Source organism: Panthera pardus, unplaced genomic scaffold (genome assembly GCF_024362965.1).
Source record: "Panthera pardus isolate Hobbes unplaced genomic scaffold, ASM2436296v1 HiC_scaffold_2, whole genome shotgun sequence".
Classification (NCBI taxonomy): Eukaryota; Metazoa; Chordata; class Mammalia; order Carnivora; family Felidae; genus Panthera; species Panthera pardus.
Genome location: NW_026526765.1, coordinates 67,512,232 through 67,529,512, shown reverse-complemented (window position 1 = coordinate 67,529,512; position 17,281 = coordinate 67,512,232). Strand labels below are relative to the sequence as shown.

Genomic DNA, 17,281 nt, shown 5'->3' with positions numbered 1-17,281 from the left:
ATTTTTGAAGACTGCAAGATACATGTAGATGATCCTTCAATTTTCCTAGCTTCCCAGTTCCCTTAACTCCTCTCCTCCAGTGATCTTCCACATTACTTTAGCCACCTACTCCCATGTCACATCGTAGACTTGGTCATTTTAACCTTAATCTCTCCATAGTCATAATTTCATATGTTCTACTATTGGATAACCACTTCCTTTGGTTCTTGTCACTCCTTCTAGCACCCAAACTCCAATGATCTTTTGGCTCCACTGGGATTCCAGATCATTAGTCTTACCAACATTCTGCTGTCCCTCACCTTCTTGATATTTCTTTCCCTTCCTTAACCAGCTTTACTCTCACAATCAGTCATTATAATCCTCCTGCTATCCATCCTTAAATCCCTTGTCCTTCTTCTCCATCATTATAGATCGTTGGCAAATTTCTAACCCTGATGAAATTCAAACTTTTCAACCTCCACATGCCTGCACCTTTGTAGCTGGATGTGGCTAAACACACACACACACACACACACACACACACACACACACACACAAACCACTTTGACTAGTCTCACTTTGAATTGATGGACACAAACCTCAAATAATCTCCTAATGCTCTCTGGCTATTATAGTATACATCCTTAGCCTATTCATTTTCTACTCTTTTAGAAAATTATTTTACTTTTTCTAAAACTTCCATAATCTCCTCCTGCATCCTCATTCTTGATCATGATTTTGCTTCCAACTTCACTATGAAAATTGAAGCAATCAAAAGGCAACATTCAGAGATGTCTCCTATCTAACCAACTGACAGCCTTGCATATGTCACCTTTTACCATGGCAGCTTCCTGATTTTTGCAGAGGAAGTAGCTCCCATAGTACATCAGCTCATAAGCAGGCTCTGAGAATCATTCTTGGTGTCCCAGTCTAGAACCTGTTCCTTCTGCCCTTCAAGTGATGCTGTAAATATAAACTTCCCAGCTGTAAATTCCTAGTACTTAAAATAGCCAAAGTAGCTTTCTTTATCTGCAACTTAACTGACTGATACATTAGTCCAAAATTAATAGCAGACAAAATGCAATTGATAGTATTTTTAAAGTGGAATGAAAGGAACATACCCAACAAATAACATATGAAGAAAATATTTTGAAATGGAGATACTCCAGGAAATAGAAGAAAATTTTAGACCAAATATCTTAAATAGGTAATCAGATCAAAGAGAAGAGATGCAAGAGAACAAAGATGAGATGCTGTTTTGAGTGAAGAAGATTCAAAAAGGAGCTGGCAAAGCTAAGGGGGAAGCATATCATTACAGAAATAAAAACTAAATTGGAAACAGCAAACAATGAGCCAACACTGGTAAAAACACAGTTGTAATATGGAGAGGAAGCTCAAGAAAATAACAGAGAAATGAAGATAATAAATTTGAAAGGTAGTCAATACATAAAGAAGAGAACAAAGTGCAAACATTATTCCTCAGTAAAATTCCCTCTCTAAAAGAACTTATATGTTAATGTTAAAAGGTTATCTGTGCTTCATGAAAAAAAACAAAGAATCATAATCTTTCCTACTAATATTATTGTATTTCAAACACAAAGACTCTTATAAGTACTTGAGGAGAAGAATCAAATCTCCTATAAGTGTTTTTTAAAAATAGAACAATCTCAGACTCCACTTCAGCAACACTAGAGGCCAAAAAGATTTAAAAACTACATCTACAGAGGGATGAAGGGAAAGAATGGCTTCCAAAAACTACATATCCAGCCAGACTGTCATTCACAGAGTAGGAGGAAATGTCTGATTTTGCGATATCTCAGAAATAAATGCACTAAAAGCTCTTCTTGACAACAAAATATACATGAATTCTTAATAGAACCAACTGAAAGATGATTCAAAACAAAAAAATTCACAAGGGAAGAAAGCCCACCATGTAACAACTGTTGGTATACACAGACTCAAAATAATATAAATAATATAAGTAAAATAAGAGTAATAGTATTATAATTCTTAAAAGAAAGGCTATATAAATGTTAACTATGATAACATAATAAGTGATCAATGCAAAAATTCCAAAATGGCCCAAGAAAAACAAAGGAAAATATTAAAGAATATTCACAATCTAAAACCCCAATATTGCTAAGTATAAAATAATAAAAAACAAATTAATCAATCAGATAAAATCAAACCACAAAATGAAACTAAAGAAAGGGGAATGAAATAGTAAATAACAGGTACAAGATTAATGAATTAGAAAGTGGAAATACAATAGATTGATAAATCATCCTAGACGTAATTCCTAAAATAATAAATTAAATAAATTGATACCTAAATATTTTAAAATAATACAAACCAACATCCACAAATTAAAGAATGAGAGAAAAACACAACTATACCATAAATTAAGAGAATTATAGGGAAAGATTTGCACAATTTTAAGCTAATACATTTTTAAACTGGGACAAAATGGATAGTGAAATTATTTGGATAATTTCAATCCAAATTAAAAATTTATTACAAAATCATGAAGATGAGTCCAAGAAAAGATTGACAGATTATTTAATATAGTTTATGATTACTGGTTATTTTAATTTTATAAAGATTCTTCCCTAAACATCACTAAACCCCAACAATTTCAAAATAAATTGTTTCAAATCCCCAAGGAATAAAATTCCCATGCTATTTAAACTGTACTGGAGGACATAAAAAAAACAGAGAGAGAAGTATTTCTCAGACTATTTATAACATTAGCATATCACAGCTATCATAATCACATAAAGGCAGCTTTTAAAAAGAAAATATGGGCTAATTTCACTTTTCTGGTTTTAGTCATTCCAGGAAGGCAAAGATGGATCAAAATTAAGAATTCTATTAATAATGTTCACCATATAGTAACCTAAATAGATAGCAAAAATACATTTGATAAAATTTAATCTTTTATAAGAATTGGCTTTAAAAATCATTGATTTTTGGTTTCAAAAATGTCAGTAAAATAGGGGCGCCTGAGTGACTCAGTCAATTGACCATCTGACCCTTGGTTTCAGCTCAGGTCATGATCTCATGGTTTGTAACTTCAAGCCCCACATCAGGCTCTGTGCTGACACTGTGGTACCTGCTTAGGATTCTCTCTCCCCATCTCTCTCTGCCCCCCACAACATTCTCTCTCAAAATATATTAATAAATTTAAATATGTGTGTATATATATAGATAGATATAGTGGTTATAGTCAGGAAAAAAGGTAAATAAATAACTTCTAAAAATGTCAATAAAATAAACTTTTATAGCTACTTAACATAATAGCATATATAATCCAAAAGCCAGTGTCTTGCTTAATGTTGAAACACTGAAACATATGATTAAAGAAGGAACAAGGTGAGAAGATGCCTAATATTACCATGATAGATTCACTTTGCACTGGTAGAACTCTGAAAACAGTGTATCAGAATAAGATTTAGAAATAAAATATAAATAAATAAATAAATAAATAAGGAAGGCAATGTCGTTACCGTTTACAGACTATATGATTATCTTTCTGAAAAACCCAAAGTAAGCAACTGAAAAAGTACCAGCAGAAAATAAAGTATTCAGCATTAGCTGGATCAAAAATTAATATACAAAAATCAATAATTTCCTATTTTCTTATATAACATGATGGAAAAATATATTTATAATTGAATCAAAAACTACAAAATATTCTGGAAAAACTTAACCAAAGAGTCATATTCCCCCAAAGAAAAGAGCACAAAATCCACTGAGAGACATAAAAGAATACCTGAAAAACTATTTTAATTCTATTTTTGGATAGAAAGACTCAATAGTTTCAAGGTGTTGCTTTTCACCAAATTAATGTATCAAATCAGTGTTATAAGAATTGATATCTCCACTGTACTTTTAAAGTTGGATCCATAATTTGAACAAAGGAAACTAGAAGATCTCTTAAATATTCAAATATATTAAATCTACAGTAATAAAAACATCCAGGATCAGCACAGAAATAGACAGCCAAAATTAATACAACAAACTGTATGGAAATGTATTATTTGATAAGGATGGTATTCCAATTCAGTGGAGGGGAAAATGGACTATTGAAATAAGCAGGTTGTATAATGAGCTAGCCATTTGGAAAAGGATAGCAACTTGGAAAATAATTAAATTGAATCCATGCTTTATATCTTGTTACAAAATAAATTCCAGAAGGATGAAAAACTTACATACAAAGCAAAAACGTAAATTCACAAAGAAGTTTAAAAAAAACAATGGTAAATAGTTGCTATAAACTTAGAATACAAAAAGGATTCTAAGCATTGCATTAAACCTAGAAGCAATAAAATAAATTGTGAATATATATGTTCATGTGAAAATTTGAAAGTTCTGCAAGGCAAAATGTACTATAAACAAAATGAAGAAACAGAGGTAATCAGAGGAAAGTATAGACAATACACAGAAAAGACAAAAGCATAATATCCCAAATATATAGCTAACATATTATATATATGGCATATTAATATATATATATTAAAATCAGTGTTTAATAAAGCAAATACCCAATAGAAAAAAAATGTACATGAACAGACAAGTCATAGAAGACATACCATGGACGTATAAACATATAAAAAAAAAAGCTAAACCTAATAATTAAATAAATTTAAATGAAAACAGGATTAACAAAGGTTAACAAAGACTTATGGTTGATACTAGCCAGTATTGATAAGTAACTGGGGATATGTAGGTTAATACAACTTTATTTGGCAAAGCAATTGATAACATGTTGATGGGCAAAATATGTTATTGGCAATCTACTAAAATTATAAAAGTTCAGAATCTTTGATCCAGCAATACCACCTGCACTAATTTGGAGTACAAAAACAGAAGGAATAGTAGTGGAAGAATGAGAACAAGGGTATGAGAAAGAGGAATAAGAAGAAAAGGAAAGGGAGAAGGAAGATGAAGAGTACGGGGAAGAGGAAGACGAGACGGAGGAGAGAAAGCCAAAGGAGAAAGAGGAGAAGGGGGAGGAGTAGGAAGAGGGGAAGAATCCCACAAAAATTAAAAAATAAACTCTGGAAGAATATACACAAACTGTTAGTTACTTCTGAAGGGTGAGGCTATAGGGGAATTTTACCTTATTGTTAAATATTTGTGAGGCATTTAATTTTTTAATAACAATATATTACTTTTGAAATAATAAAATGTTTCAAAGTAAAATGAAAAGGCAAGCAAGCTTAGAAAGAGCACTTCTCCCAAGTTGGTTTCTTAGCCACTCTTTTCCCTGCCAAGTACATATCTAGAGAGACTCCATAGATACAACTTTTGATTTCCATCCCAGTTGTGACCATTCCATCCCCTCTGTTCATACACTGCAAAAATAGAGGAGAATGGAATGGTCTCCATCAAAGCTTTACTCATTAACACCCAGCACTGACACAATCTATCTCCCCGCGGTACTCAGATTGTTGATTTTAAGAGCCATTAGGCAAGACACATTGGAAAGCTAGCACTGAGTTACATAAACAATGATCTGAACGGAATGAAAATGTGCTTTGCCAGGTCAGCAATCTAAGAATTCTGTTGGGGAAGAAACAGAAAGTTGTTTATATCAAGATAGTTTGTAATGTATCCAATAAAACTAAAAATCAAAGAACTTACTTGGACAAGCTTGCTCTTATTAATATTTTGGAAATGTCTTATCAGCTAAGGGCCTCCTAGAAGTTGTTATCTTTGCTGGGCAGAGTGAAGAGGAGGGTTTTCACCTTTTGAACTAAAATTTTTTAATCTTTCCTAGCACTGGTTCAATGCCACAAAAAATTCAGTTTATTATTGACTTCTACATAACAAACAATATATTAAATGGATTTATACATATCCATTTGTATGCTTCCCCATGTATAAATTTTCAGTGCAGGCAATGATAAAATGAAGAAAGGATCTTGGGAAAATATAGTTTAGTAACCAACTCTCCCAATCAATTCATAAATTATTTTAGTTTGTTTTGTTTTAAGCTGATTTATTTTGAGACAGAGAGAGAGAGCACAGTGGAGGAGGAGCAGGAAGAGAGGGAGAGAGAGAATCTCAAGTAGGCTCTGCACTCTCAGTGCAGAGCCAGATGTGTGGCTTGATCCCAGGAACCGTGAGATCATGACCTGAGCCAAGATTCAAGGGTCAGACGCTTAACTGACTGAGCTACCCAGGTGCCCCTAAATTATTTTAATTAAGACAGAGAGTCAAACTTCCCTGAGGATCTTTTTCTTCCCGCTAATATTATTAATTCTATTAGCATTAGATCTATTATCATGTCTATTAGCATAGATGTGACTAACAGAAATTGAAGTCAATACCAACCCATCTGCTGTAACTTGGAAATCGTTTAGGGATGTGTCTATTGGATGGACACATGCATACCCTGGATGCCCCTGGGTGTCCTCCATGAAGAAAAGCAACAGCTTGCTTCCCTTTACCTTTCTCATCTTCCAAATGTCATCTCTCATAGGTGCTAGGTAATTATACTTCAGAGTCACTTTAATTCAAACATCATTTATGCTTTTAGAAGAAAGTATCTTTGTCTTTTGTAGTTTGCCTGTAAACTGAGCTACAAGTGAAGTATGTGATCATCTAAAAACACATACAAAATTTAAAATGAGGACTCCTCTATGAGCAAAACTACCACAGCTGAACTAGGAAAGAAAGAAATCCTGGTACCAGGTGTTCAAGGACTAAAATTAAGAGGCAGATCATGGCTGACTGTCAATGGAGAATGTACAAAAGAGAAATGAAGTTAATTCTTAAGATATCTTGATCTCATTCAGTTTAGGACAAAAAGGAATCTCATAAGGTGGTAGACACTATCAGGACTCACTAATATTCAGTTCTTCCTCCTGGACACAGAAGGCTGCACCTCCCGGCACACCTATGCCTGAGCAGGGCCTAATAACTATCTATGGCCAATGTTATGGGCAAAATTGCTGTGCCCCTTCTAGGTTGGGATGTTTCTTCTAGGCTGAAACATTTAAGTACTGGCATAAGACTCTCCAGAGCTCTCCACCTGCTGTGTTGATCATACAAACACATCATAAAATGGCAGCGTCAAGGGTGGTGGTGCAGACTTCATCCTGGGTCCCTGAATGACTACGAAGAGCAGAGATCTGCTGCTGTGACTCACTGGGTGTATTCTTGTTTTAAGCCACTGAGATGTCAGGGATTTGTTACAGCTGCACAATCCAACCTGTCTTGACTGATACATACACGTAATCAGTCATCACGGTAATAGATGAATGATCTTTTTATTTCATCATTATGGCTGGCAAAGATGAGTTGGGGGCTTAGTATTATCATTTTAAATCTAGAATAAAGTCCATGATATAGTTGATTACACACAGATGTGAACATAAAAATAAATAGGTGGCTAAAAAGAATTCTATAGGTAATTTACATAGACTAATAGTGGATTTTTTTTCAGTTTGCCTTTTATTTCCAAACTCATTGGTTTATTTTTTAATGAGTAATATTGAAAGGAGAGAGAAGATTGGAATAAAAATCATCCTTACCTAGGGAGCAGCATAGACATAGGTAAGATGAGTGCTTTTTCTCTGTTTTAGTAGTAAGAAGGAGATATTCTTAAATCAGGATGACATGTGCATAAGCCACAAGATGTATCATACAACATCAGGATACACGTTTAGCCTGAGACAGTTCTATTCTAATGAGACAAACAGTTAATGTACTGGATATTTTCTATTTGCTTAAGGCATATCCTTCTCTCTCCTTTCCACCTTACTCTTACCTAACAGGCCTTCAAGCAATTCAGCTTCTTGTTGGGTTCAGCCAATGGATATGTTCAGGTAGAAAATAAAGAGGAAAAATATCAAGGCAAGGGTATTATTGCTCTAATTCTCTTCTTGGAGAGTCACCTGAACCTGGCTTTATCCCTCAAAAGAAAGTCATTGGTTGTCTCAAGACAGTGTGCCCTATGCTCATCCTTCTGGCTTTCAGTAACCTCTCCCTCTCCCATCCCTTCCAGCTATCAGTAACAGCTTCACTATTCCTAGCTCTGGGTTTCTTCACCACCCTTGTGGGTTCCCTATATACCACCCACAAATTTATAATTAGTCCCCCACCAAATTTCCAGTGTATTTGTCATTTATTTCCTTTTGGCACCCTAAGTGATTCCGCTAGTTGCTTACTGTACCAAAAGATTAATGAGAATAAACAACTGTGCCTGAAATAAGCAGAAGCCATGCAGATGCAGTTAGCAATGAATTGCAGTGAGATTCCCTATATAATGGGAAATTACATAAATACTTAAACTACATATATATGCATATACATTTATGTATATGCATGCATATAACCATATACATATATATATGTAGACACACATATATACATATATATATATATATGTAGACATGCATATTTACATATACTTGGTTGTTCACATAAAGTTGCCAGGCCAACTTTTCTGCATGTAGCAGAAACCTAGGGCAAAGAGTATACAGTGTGAATTCACTGTCCTGTGGGAAAGGAAGTAGGCCACACAGATCAAGCCACTCTGAACATAATGTTCTGCTGACAGGACCATTTTCCCAGCAGCTGGAAATATCACTGAGCTAATTCAGAAAAACTGCAGGGCTGAGAGCTGAAGCCATTTACAATGTACACATCAGGACTGCTCAGCAGTTAGAAGGGCCAGAATCTGGACCTGGCAAGATACAGTTGGATGTAGCTGCTCCTGCCAGATGTAGCCTTAAGAGATGGTGACAGGGCACTCCCAAGAGGGCTCTAGCAAACACTGAGAACTTTCCAGATCTGAATATTTGTATAAGCTTTTATTTCTTATCACTTTGCAACCTTCAACTCTATTGATTAACCTGTGGATTAGTGTATATAGGAAGATAAAAATATAATTTTAGAAGAACAAATCCCCTATAAACAAAGAACTATCAATTTCTAGCACACACTTGGGACAATGGCCAATATCTACCATAACTATTCCACTGTTCTTAAAATATATATGTCACCCAAGACACAGAAAGAAGTGAACTATGGGGCTAAAAATTTCGCACAAAGAGCAGCAATATAGATTTTTTCTTATTTGTATCACATTATACTACAAATTAATATCCACACCTTCTAAGAAAACAAGGAATGAACTAAAAGTCCACAACTTGTCATAGTTTGATTTCTATGCATTTTTTTAAGTTTATTTATTTATTTTGAGAGAGAGAGAGAGAGAGACAGGATGAGGAGTGGAGGGGCAGAAAGAGAGAATCCCAAGCAGGCTCCACGCTGTACATGCAGAGCCCCACGCTGTACATGCAGAGCCCAGTGCAGGGCTCAAACTCACGAACAGTGAGATCATGACCCAAGCCAAAATCAAGAGTCAGATGCTTAATCAACTGAGCCACCCAGGCACCCCTCTATGCATTTTTTTAAAACTTGTCAATTGACTCAAGGTCCCTTGCAGAGGCTGAACACCCACTATTCATGTCAATTTTGTGGCAAATGGACTATACTGTACACAGAATTCTTCAGAAGCTGAACTACAGATAGGCCATTTTGTGCATTTACTCTTTTTTTTAAATATGAAATTTATTGTCAAATTGGTTTCCATACAACACCCAGTGCTCATCCCAATAGGTGCCCTCCTCAATACCCATCACCCACTCACCCCTCCCTCCCACCGCCCCATAAACCCTCAGTTTGTTCTCAGCTTTTAGGAGTCTCTTATGTTTTGGCTCCCTCCATCTGTAACCATTTTTTTCCCCTTCCTCTCCCCCATGGTCTTCTGTTAAGTTTCTCAGGATTCACATAGGAGTTAAAACATATGGAATCTGTCCTTCTCTGTATGACTTATTTCACTTAGCATAACACTCTCCAGTTCCAGCCATGTTGCTACAGAAGGCCATATTTAATTCCTTCTCATTGCCACGTAGTATTCCATTGTATATATAAACCATAATTTCTTTATCCATTCGTCAGTTGATGGGACATTTAGGCTCTTTCCATAATTTAGCTATTGTTGAGAGTGCTGCTATAAACACTGGGGTACAAGTGCCCCTATGCATCAGTACTCCTGTATCCCTTGGGTAAATTCCTAACAGTGCTACTGCTGGGTCATAGGATAGGTCTATTTTTAATTTTTTGAGGAACCTCCACACTGTTTTCCAGAGTGGCCGCACCAGTTTGCATTCCCACCAACAGTGCAAGAGGGTTCCTGTTTCTCCACATCTTCTCCAGCATCTATAGTTGTGCATTTACTCTTACTCTTTAAATTTTATTGTCTCTCATAAAAAGGTGTTATTTATAAATTAACTTTATAAAGCTCTTGTGAAATTATCTTTAATTTTTTACTTTTTTTTTTAGTATAGTTTTGATATTAACTAGCAAGTTTCACCAAATAGCACACATGCATAGAAATCAAACATAACTAAATATGACTACTGTATGTTACCTCAGAGAGTCAGTGGTATAATTATACGTTTTTATATTTGTCCTGTTGTGTACAGGTTCTGAGGGTGGGAAGATGAAATAAGAGGTGATAGAAGAGAATAATTATTGGAATATATAAAATTAATTGATATGTTATAGAATTCCATGACAGATCAGACTCAATAAAAGAAATAGTTACTATATATTGGGTTGGGAAATAACGTGTTAAACATTTTTGTAATTGAATCACAACATTTCATTTTAAAAAGAGAAGAATAACATCAAGTATTATTTATAAAAGAATCTAATTTGTTATTTCACTGGGGCTCTATCTTCATGTTTGTATATTAAAATACTTTCCTGAAGAATCTCCTTGAATCTCTACATAAAATAACAATAAACTAGATGGGAAAACAAAACAACTTCTGCATCAGAACCAGTTGACAAAATAGCCCCACAAATCCACAGATAGAAGCAGGTAACAATAAATCAACAACATCCACAAGATCTACATGGCATCAGGGCCTGTGTGAGAAAACACACAGGGATGTCTGATGGGTCTGAAAATGAAAGAGCACAATAGTGCACAGGTATTCCTGGAAAGTAAGACCAGCTGATCTGACAACAGCAGCAGAAACTGGAAAGCAATTTGCCCAGTCCAATAGTGGATGATCACAAGGGGCCCAGTTTCTAAAGACTGAAAAGGACTGAAGCAGGCTGGGCCACATGAGTTGTCAAAAACAAACAACCAGGATTCCCTTTCAAGAGAGAGACCTACATTTGGCAGAAACTTCATAGAGTGAAATAAAAAATCAGCAAGAATTTGAACAATGGAGACAAATGAAAGAGAGGATCCAGATAAGTTAGAGAAGGGAAAAAGAACCAGGAAATCTCAAAAAAAGTAAGTGAATCTGTGTTTTAACACTTAAAAAAAAAAAAAAACACAGAACTGGGAGCACCAAGAAATTAAGAAACCTACCTTGAGCCACATCTTTGGAAAGTTTAGGAAAATCAGTTTCACACAAATATGAGCAAAAGGAAAATATCTAAGTCAATCCCAAAACAAAATATAGAAGAAAAAGGGAGCGAAAAACAGAATAGTATCCTCTAGACAATGAAAACATGCCAGCAAGATATGGACCACAAAACAGGTCCAAACACAACCTCCTAAATGAAATTGAACTAGAAGTTAATAAAATTATATAAGATTTAAAAGAACAACATAATTCAGAATTCTAAAACTCAAAAAGAGGGTAAAAGATCTAAGGAAAAGATGAAAAATTTAAAAATTCATTTTAGAAAAGAAGACTAAGCCAGAGGAGACGTAAGAGCAAATAAACACAATACATAATACCTTAACGATAATAAGTTACAGGAGAAAAGAAATAAAGGAAGTTATAAAGTAACAAATACTGAAGATAAGCAAAAAAGAGCCAACATATAGATAATCAGATTGCTTGAATATTAAAACCAAACAAGTAAACACAACAAATACAAAAGCATATATTTCATAAAAACTTTCCTGAACTAGAAGTAAAAAGATTAAAACTATACAATTTACATGAAAATAATGACCCAGAATGACCAACTGCAAGACACATTCTTATAAAACTACTCGACTTTACAGGGGAAAAAATGACTTGAGTATCTAAGCAAAAAGAGAATATAACTTTTTAAGGGAAAAAGTTAAATTACAATCAAATTCTCAACAGCAACCCTTGCACCAGAAGGAAAAATAAGTATGCATGTTATTCAAGGAAAGAAAGTGCAAGCCTAGGTATTTTATCTAGTAAAACTGACTTTCAAGTATAAAATTCACACACAAGATGTTATCAACATGCAAGAATTCAGAGAACATTATTTCCATGACCCTATCCTACAGAACAATTGTATATAATCTAAAAATCTAGAAAGACATCTATATAAAGATTGTGGGTGGGCATTAAATATATACTTGCTTGTAGGATTATGACTAAATAAGAATTAAGGAGGAGAAATTAAAGTATGCCATGGCTATGTGATCTGACAACGTAGATATAACAAAACCACTTTTTTTAATGGGGGAAGATTGGGGAGAACATTTGCTGAAACAGAAATCATATTGGAGGTAGTGGTAGTATTAGTGTCATCATTCTGAAATTAATGTGTATAGAAGATGTTCTAATTTTATCATCATCTGTGCCTATAAGAATCAGTTCTTAAGAACTCAGTGTGGAAGGCAGGAGATTCAGATGTATTCAATAAGATGTCAAGTAAAAGTCATTAAGTCTTGAATTTGAATTGAAAATATCAGAATGAATTCTGTCCCCTGAAAAGTCCTGGAAACAATGACCAACTGATAGCAATGAGTGACCCTGGTCCCAGATTGTGATCCTGAAATAACACTTCCTACTAAAAGAAATTAGAGGTACATGGAGAAACAGTGATTCTAGCTCCAGGCAGGGAATGTACTAGATAGTTGGCCCTGGAATAGCTTGCCATACTGGAGTAGGTTGAATAATGGCTCCCCAAAATATCTAGTATTTTTTACTAGTTTTTAATTTATTTTTTAAAATTTTTTTAAGAATTTTTTTATTTTAGAGAGAGAGAGAGAACAAGCTGGAGAGAGGGGCAGAGGGAGAGAAAGAGAAAATCTTAAGCAGGCTCCATGCTCAGTGTAGAGCCCAATGTAGGGCTTGATCCCATGACCCTGGGATCATGACCTGAGCCAAAATCAAGAGTCAGACACAACCAACTGAGCTGCACAGATGCCCCATTTTAAGTTTTTAATTTTAATTCCAATACAGTTAACATAAAGTACTATATTACCTTCAGGTGTACAATATAGTATTACTTAGTACATATCATGATAAGTATACTTCACAGAACTAGAAAAAATAATCCTAAAATTTGTATGGAACCACAAAAGACCCTGAATAGCCAAAACAATCTTGAAAAAGGAAAACAAAGCTGGAGGTATCCCAATTCCGGATTTCAAGTTATACTACAAAACTGTAATCAAAACAGTATGGTACTAGCATAAAAATAGACACATTGATCAATGGAATAGGATAGAAACCCCTGAAACAAACTCATGACAAAAGAACATGCAATGGGAAAAAGACAGTCTCTTCAACGAATGGTGTTGGGAAACTGGACAGCGACATGTAGAAGGCATGTTTCTTACACCAAACACAAAAATAAACTCAAAACAGATCAAAGACCTAAATGTGAGACCTGAAACCATAAAAATCCTAGAAGTCGGGGTGCCTGGGTGGCTCAGTCGGTAAGTGTCCAACTTCAGCTCAGGTCATGATCTCGCAGTTCATGTGTTTGAGCCCCACGTCAGGCTCTGTGCTGACAGCTCAGAGCCTAGAGCCTGCTTCAGATTCTGTGTCTCCTTCTCTCTCTGCTCCTTTCCCACTTACCCCCTGTCTCTCTCTCAGGAGTAAATAAAATTAAAAAAAAATTTTTTTTAAATCCTAGAAGTAATTTCTCTGATGCTGTCTGAAGCAACATTTTTCTAGATATGTCTCCTGAAGCAAGGGAAATAAAAACAAAAATAAACTATTGGGACTACATCAAAATAAAAAGCTTTTCTACAGCAAAGGAAACAATCAACAAAAAGACAACCTATTGAATGGGAGAAGATATTTGCAAATGACATATCTAATAAAGGGTTAGTATCCAAAATATATGAAAAACATATACAACTCAACACCCAAAAAATAAATAATCCAAGGGAAAAATGGGCAGAAGGCATGAGCAGACATTTCTCCAAAGAAGACTTCCAGATGGCCAACAGACCCATGACAAGATTCTCAACATCACTCATCATCAGAGATATGCAAATCAAAACCACAATGAGATATCATGTCATTCCTGTCAGAATGGCTAAAATCAAAAACACAAGAAACAAGTGTTGGCAAGGATAAAGAGAAAAAGGAACCCACTTGCATTGTTGGTGGGAATGCAAATTGGTGCAGTCACTGTGGAAAACAATATGGAAGTTCCTCAAAAAGTTAAAAACAAAATACTTAGTCTTAATCCCTGGGACCCGTGAATGTTACCTCATGTAGCAAAAGGGAATTTACAGGTGGGATTAAGTTAAAATGTTTGAGATGGGGAGATTATCCTGGTTTATCTATGAGGGCCTTTTAAGAGGGAAATTGGATGCAGAAGAGAAAAGGCAAGGTGCAAACTGAAGCAAGATGAAATGCTGCTGGTTTTGAAGATGGCAGAAGGGGACATAAGCCATGGAATACAAGGAATTCCTCTAGAAGCTGGAAAAGGCCAAAAAACGTGGTTTTCCAAAAGAGCTACTGGAAGAAGAATTGCCCTGCTGACACCTTGATTTTGGTCCAGGAAAAAAATTTCAGACCTCTGACCTATGGGGTTATAAAAAAACAATCGTGTGTTGTTTTAAACCATCAAGTTTGTAGTAATTGTTATAGCAGCCTTGGAAAATTAATGCCCATACCAAATAACAAGGATGTGATCTAAGACTAGGGTCATATCAAAGGATACCAAAGACAATTTGTAGAGGCTCTCACCAGCCACAATTAGGAAAATTTGAACTTCATAAGGAGAATAATTACAATAGATTGAAACCCATCAAAAATATTTAAATTCATTAGCTCATAATAATATTAAAAATTAATTGGATACCTTTGGAAGATGCTAGAGGGTAAAATCTTTATCTGGAAAAATGTTAAATAAATGGAAAGAATCAAATATTAAGGACCTCTTCACTGTACAACGTACATCACTAGATGACCAAATAGTAAATGAAGGGAAGCAGTATTTATAACAGTATTTCAACAGTATTTATTATGGAAAGTAAATAATAACATTGAATATTATCATTTGGCAACCTCCAATTTATTAATGGATCTAGGCATAAGGACCAGTGGCTATTACCATCAGAAAAAAGAGACAGCCAAATATTACAAGCCTCCTAGTGACAGAATTCAGCCCCTATCAAGCGGATTAAACCAGATTTCTGACCAGTTCCAGATTTCTAAGCTCTGGATCCAACTGTCAATTTGCAGGAAACACATAGATAGAAAAATGTGTTTAAATGCACCATGAGTGTGCAATCAGCAGCATCCAGACTGTAGGAAACTCTACAAGTCAAACAATTCTGGTCTTTCCACAAATGAAGTTGTAAGAAAACAGAAAAAAACTGAAGATGGAATTTGTGGATTAAAAAATTTAAATGGCACATCCAATTTCTTATAAAGTGGGCATGACTAAATTATAATGTCTGGAAAAATGTACAGTAGTGATACACTTTAAAAAAATTTTTTTTAACATTTATTTATTTTTTGAAAGACAGAAAAAGACACAGCATGAACAGAAAAGGGGCAGAGAAAAGAGAGAGTCACAGATTCCAAAGCAGGCTCCAGGCTCCAAGCTGTCAGCACAGAGCCCAATGCAGGGCTTGAACTCACGAACCGCAGGATCATGACCTGAGCCGAAGTTGGACATTCAACCAACTGAGCTACCCAGGCACCCCAGTGATACACTGTTCTTTAAAATTCAACAAGGTGGTAATGTCAGTATAATGTCTTTTTTGTTGTTGTTGGAAAGAGGTGATTGTGACAGGGTCTAAGCATATGGGAGACACATGTTTCATTTCTTGACCTGGCATGATGGTTACAAAGGTGCCTATGCAATTCATGAATTGTATTTATTTTATGTGGTTTTCTCAGTTTTACTAGAAAATGATTTGAAAAGAACAAAATACAAAAAGCCAGAATGAGGTACAAAGAAGCATCAGTTTTATTATTTATAAGATTGCATTAGAAAAATGGTTGATTCTGTTGGGTCCAGGGGAAAAAAATATACAAGATGAGCTCAGAATATCTTGTCATACTAAATAGCAAGACCATTTTGGCCACTCTTCCCTACCACCTCATCACTTTTGAGTAGCAAGTAATATGTTTGAAATTCAAAATAAACAACAAAGTGGAAGGAAATATTTCTAACATATATAATATGCAAAGAATTGATAGCAATAGAATATTAAGAATTTCTAAAACTCATTAAGAAAAACACAGCCTGGCCAATAGAAAAAAAAGAAATGATAAATGAAAGAATTCAGTGAATTATCTGTATAATTATATAGATAGCCAATAAATACATGGAAAGATGTTTAACTTTGCCAAGTATCCGAAGACTCCAAACTAAACACAAATTAGAACAAAAATAAGATTGAATTTTTAATCCCCAAATTTAAAAGATTGATAATATTGAGAGTTGGCAGGACTGTGAGCAAATGGGTACTGTTAGATCCAGTAGTGGAGATGCAAATTACTGTAGCCTTTTTGGAGGGTCATAAGACAGTATCTTCTAAAATTTTAAAGGTACTTACCATTTGACCACTTCAGATGAAGTATCACTTCAAGGTGTCCATTCTTCAGCAATAGGCACAAGATGCATGTATAAAGATCACCAAAACACCGTTTGAAAAAGTGAACAATAGGGGCGCCTGGGTGGCTCAGTCGGTTAAGCGGCCGACTTCGGCTCAGGTCACGATCTCGCGGTCCGTGAGTTCGAGCCCCACGTCAGGCTCTGTGCTGACAGCTCAGAGCCTGGAGCCTGTTTCAGATTCTGTGTCTCCCTCTCTCTCTGCCCCTCCCCTGTTCATGCTCTGTCTCTCTCTGTCTCAAAAATAAAATAAACGTTAAAAAAAAATTAAAAAAAAAAAGTGAACAATAGCAAATAACCTAAATATCCCTTAATAGGAAAATGATGAGCTATACAACTACTTTGTGAGTATAATACAATAGATAACAAGAATGTGGCAGATCTATTTACCTATGTGGATTCCCAAAATATGTTTTATGTGAGGAAAAAAGCAAAAATCAGAAAACATTTACAATATAAAACCCCC

The 17,281-nt window shown here is 35.1% G+C and overlaps 1 long non-coding RNA gene across 1 annotated transcript in view; it reads right to left on the bottom strand.

Annotated features, from left to right (window-relative positions):
• Positions 1–16,853, bottom strand: part of LOC109267605 (uncharacterized) — a 114,808-nt gene extending 97,955 nt beyond the window's left edge. Inside the window, exon 1 of the long non-coding RNA XR_002080195.2 lies at positions 16,760–16,853. This is a non-coding gene — a long non-coding RNA (uncharacterized LOC109267605). The remainder of the gene's footprint in view (positions 1–16,759) is intronic.
• Between the last annotated feature and the right edge of the window lie 428 nt (positions 16,854–17,281).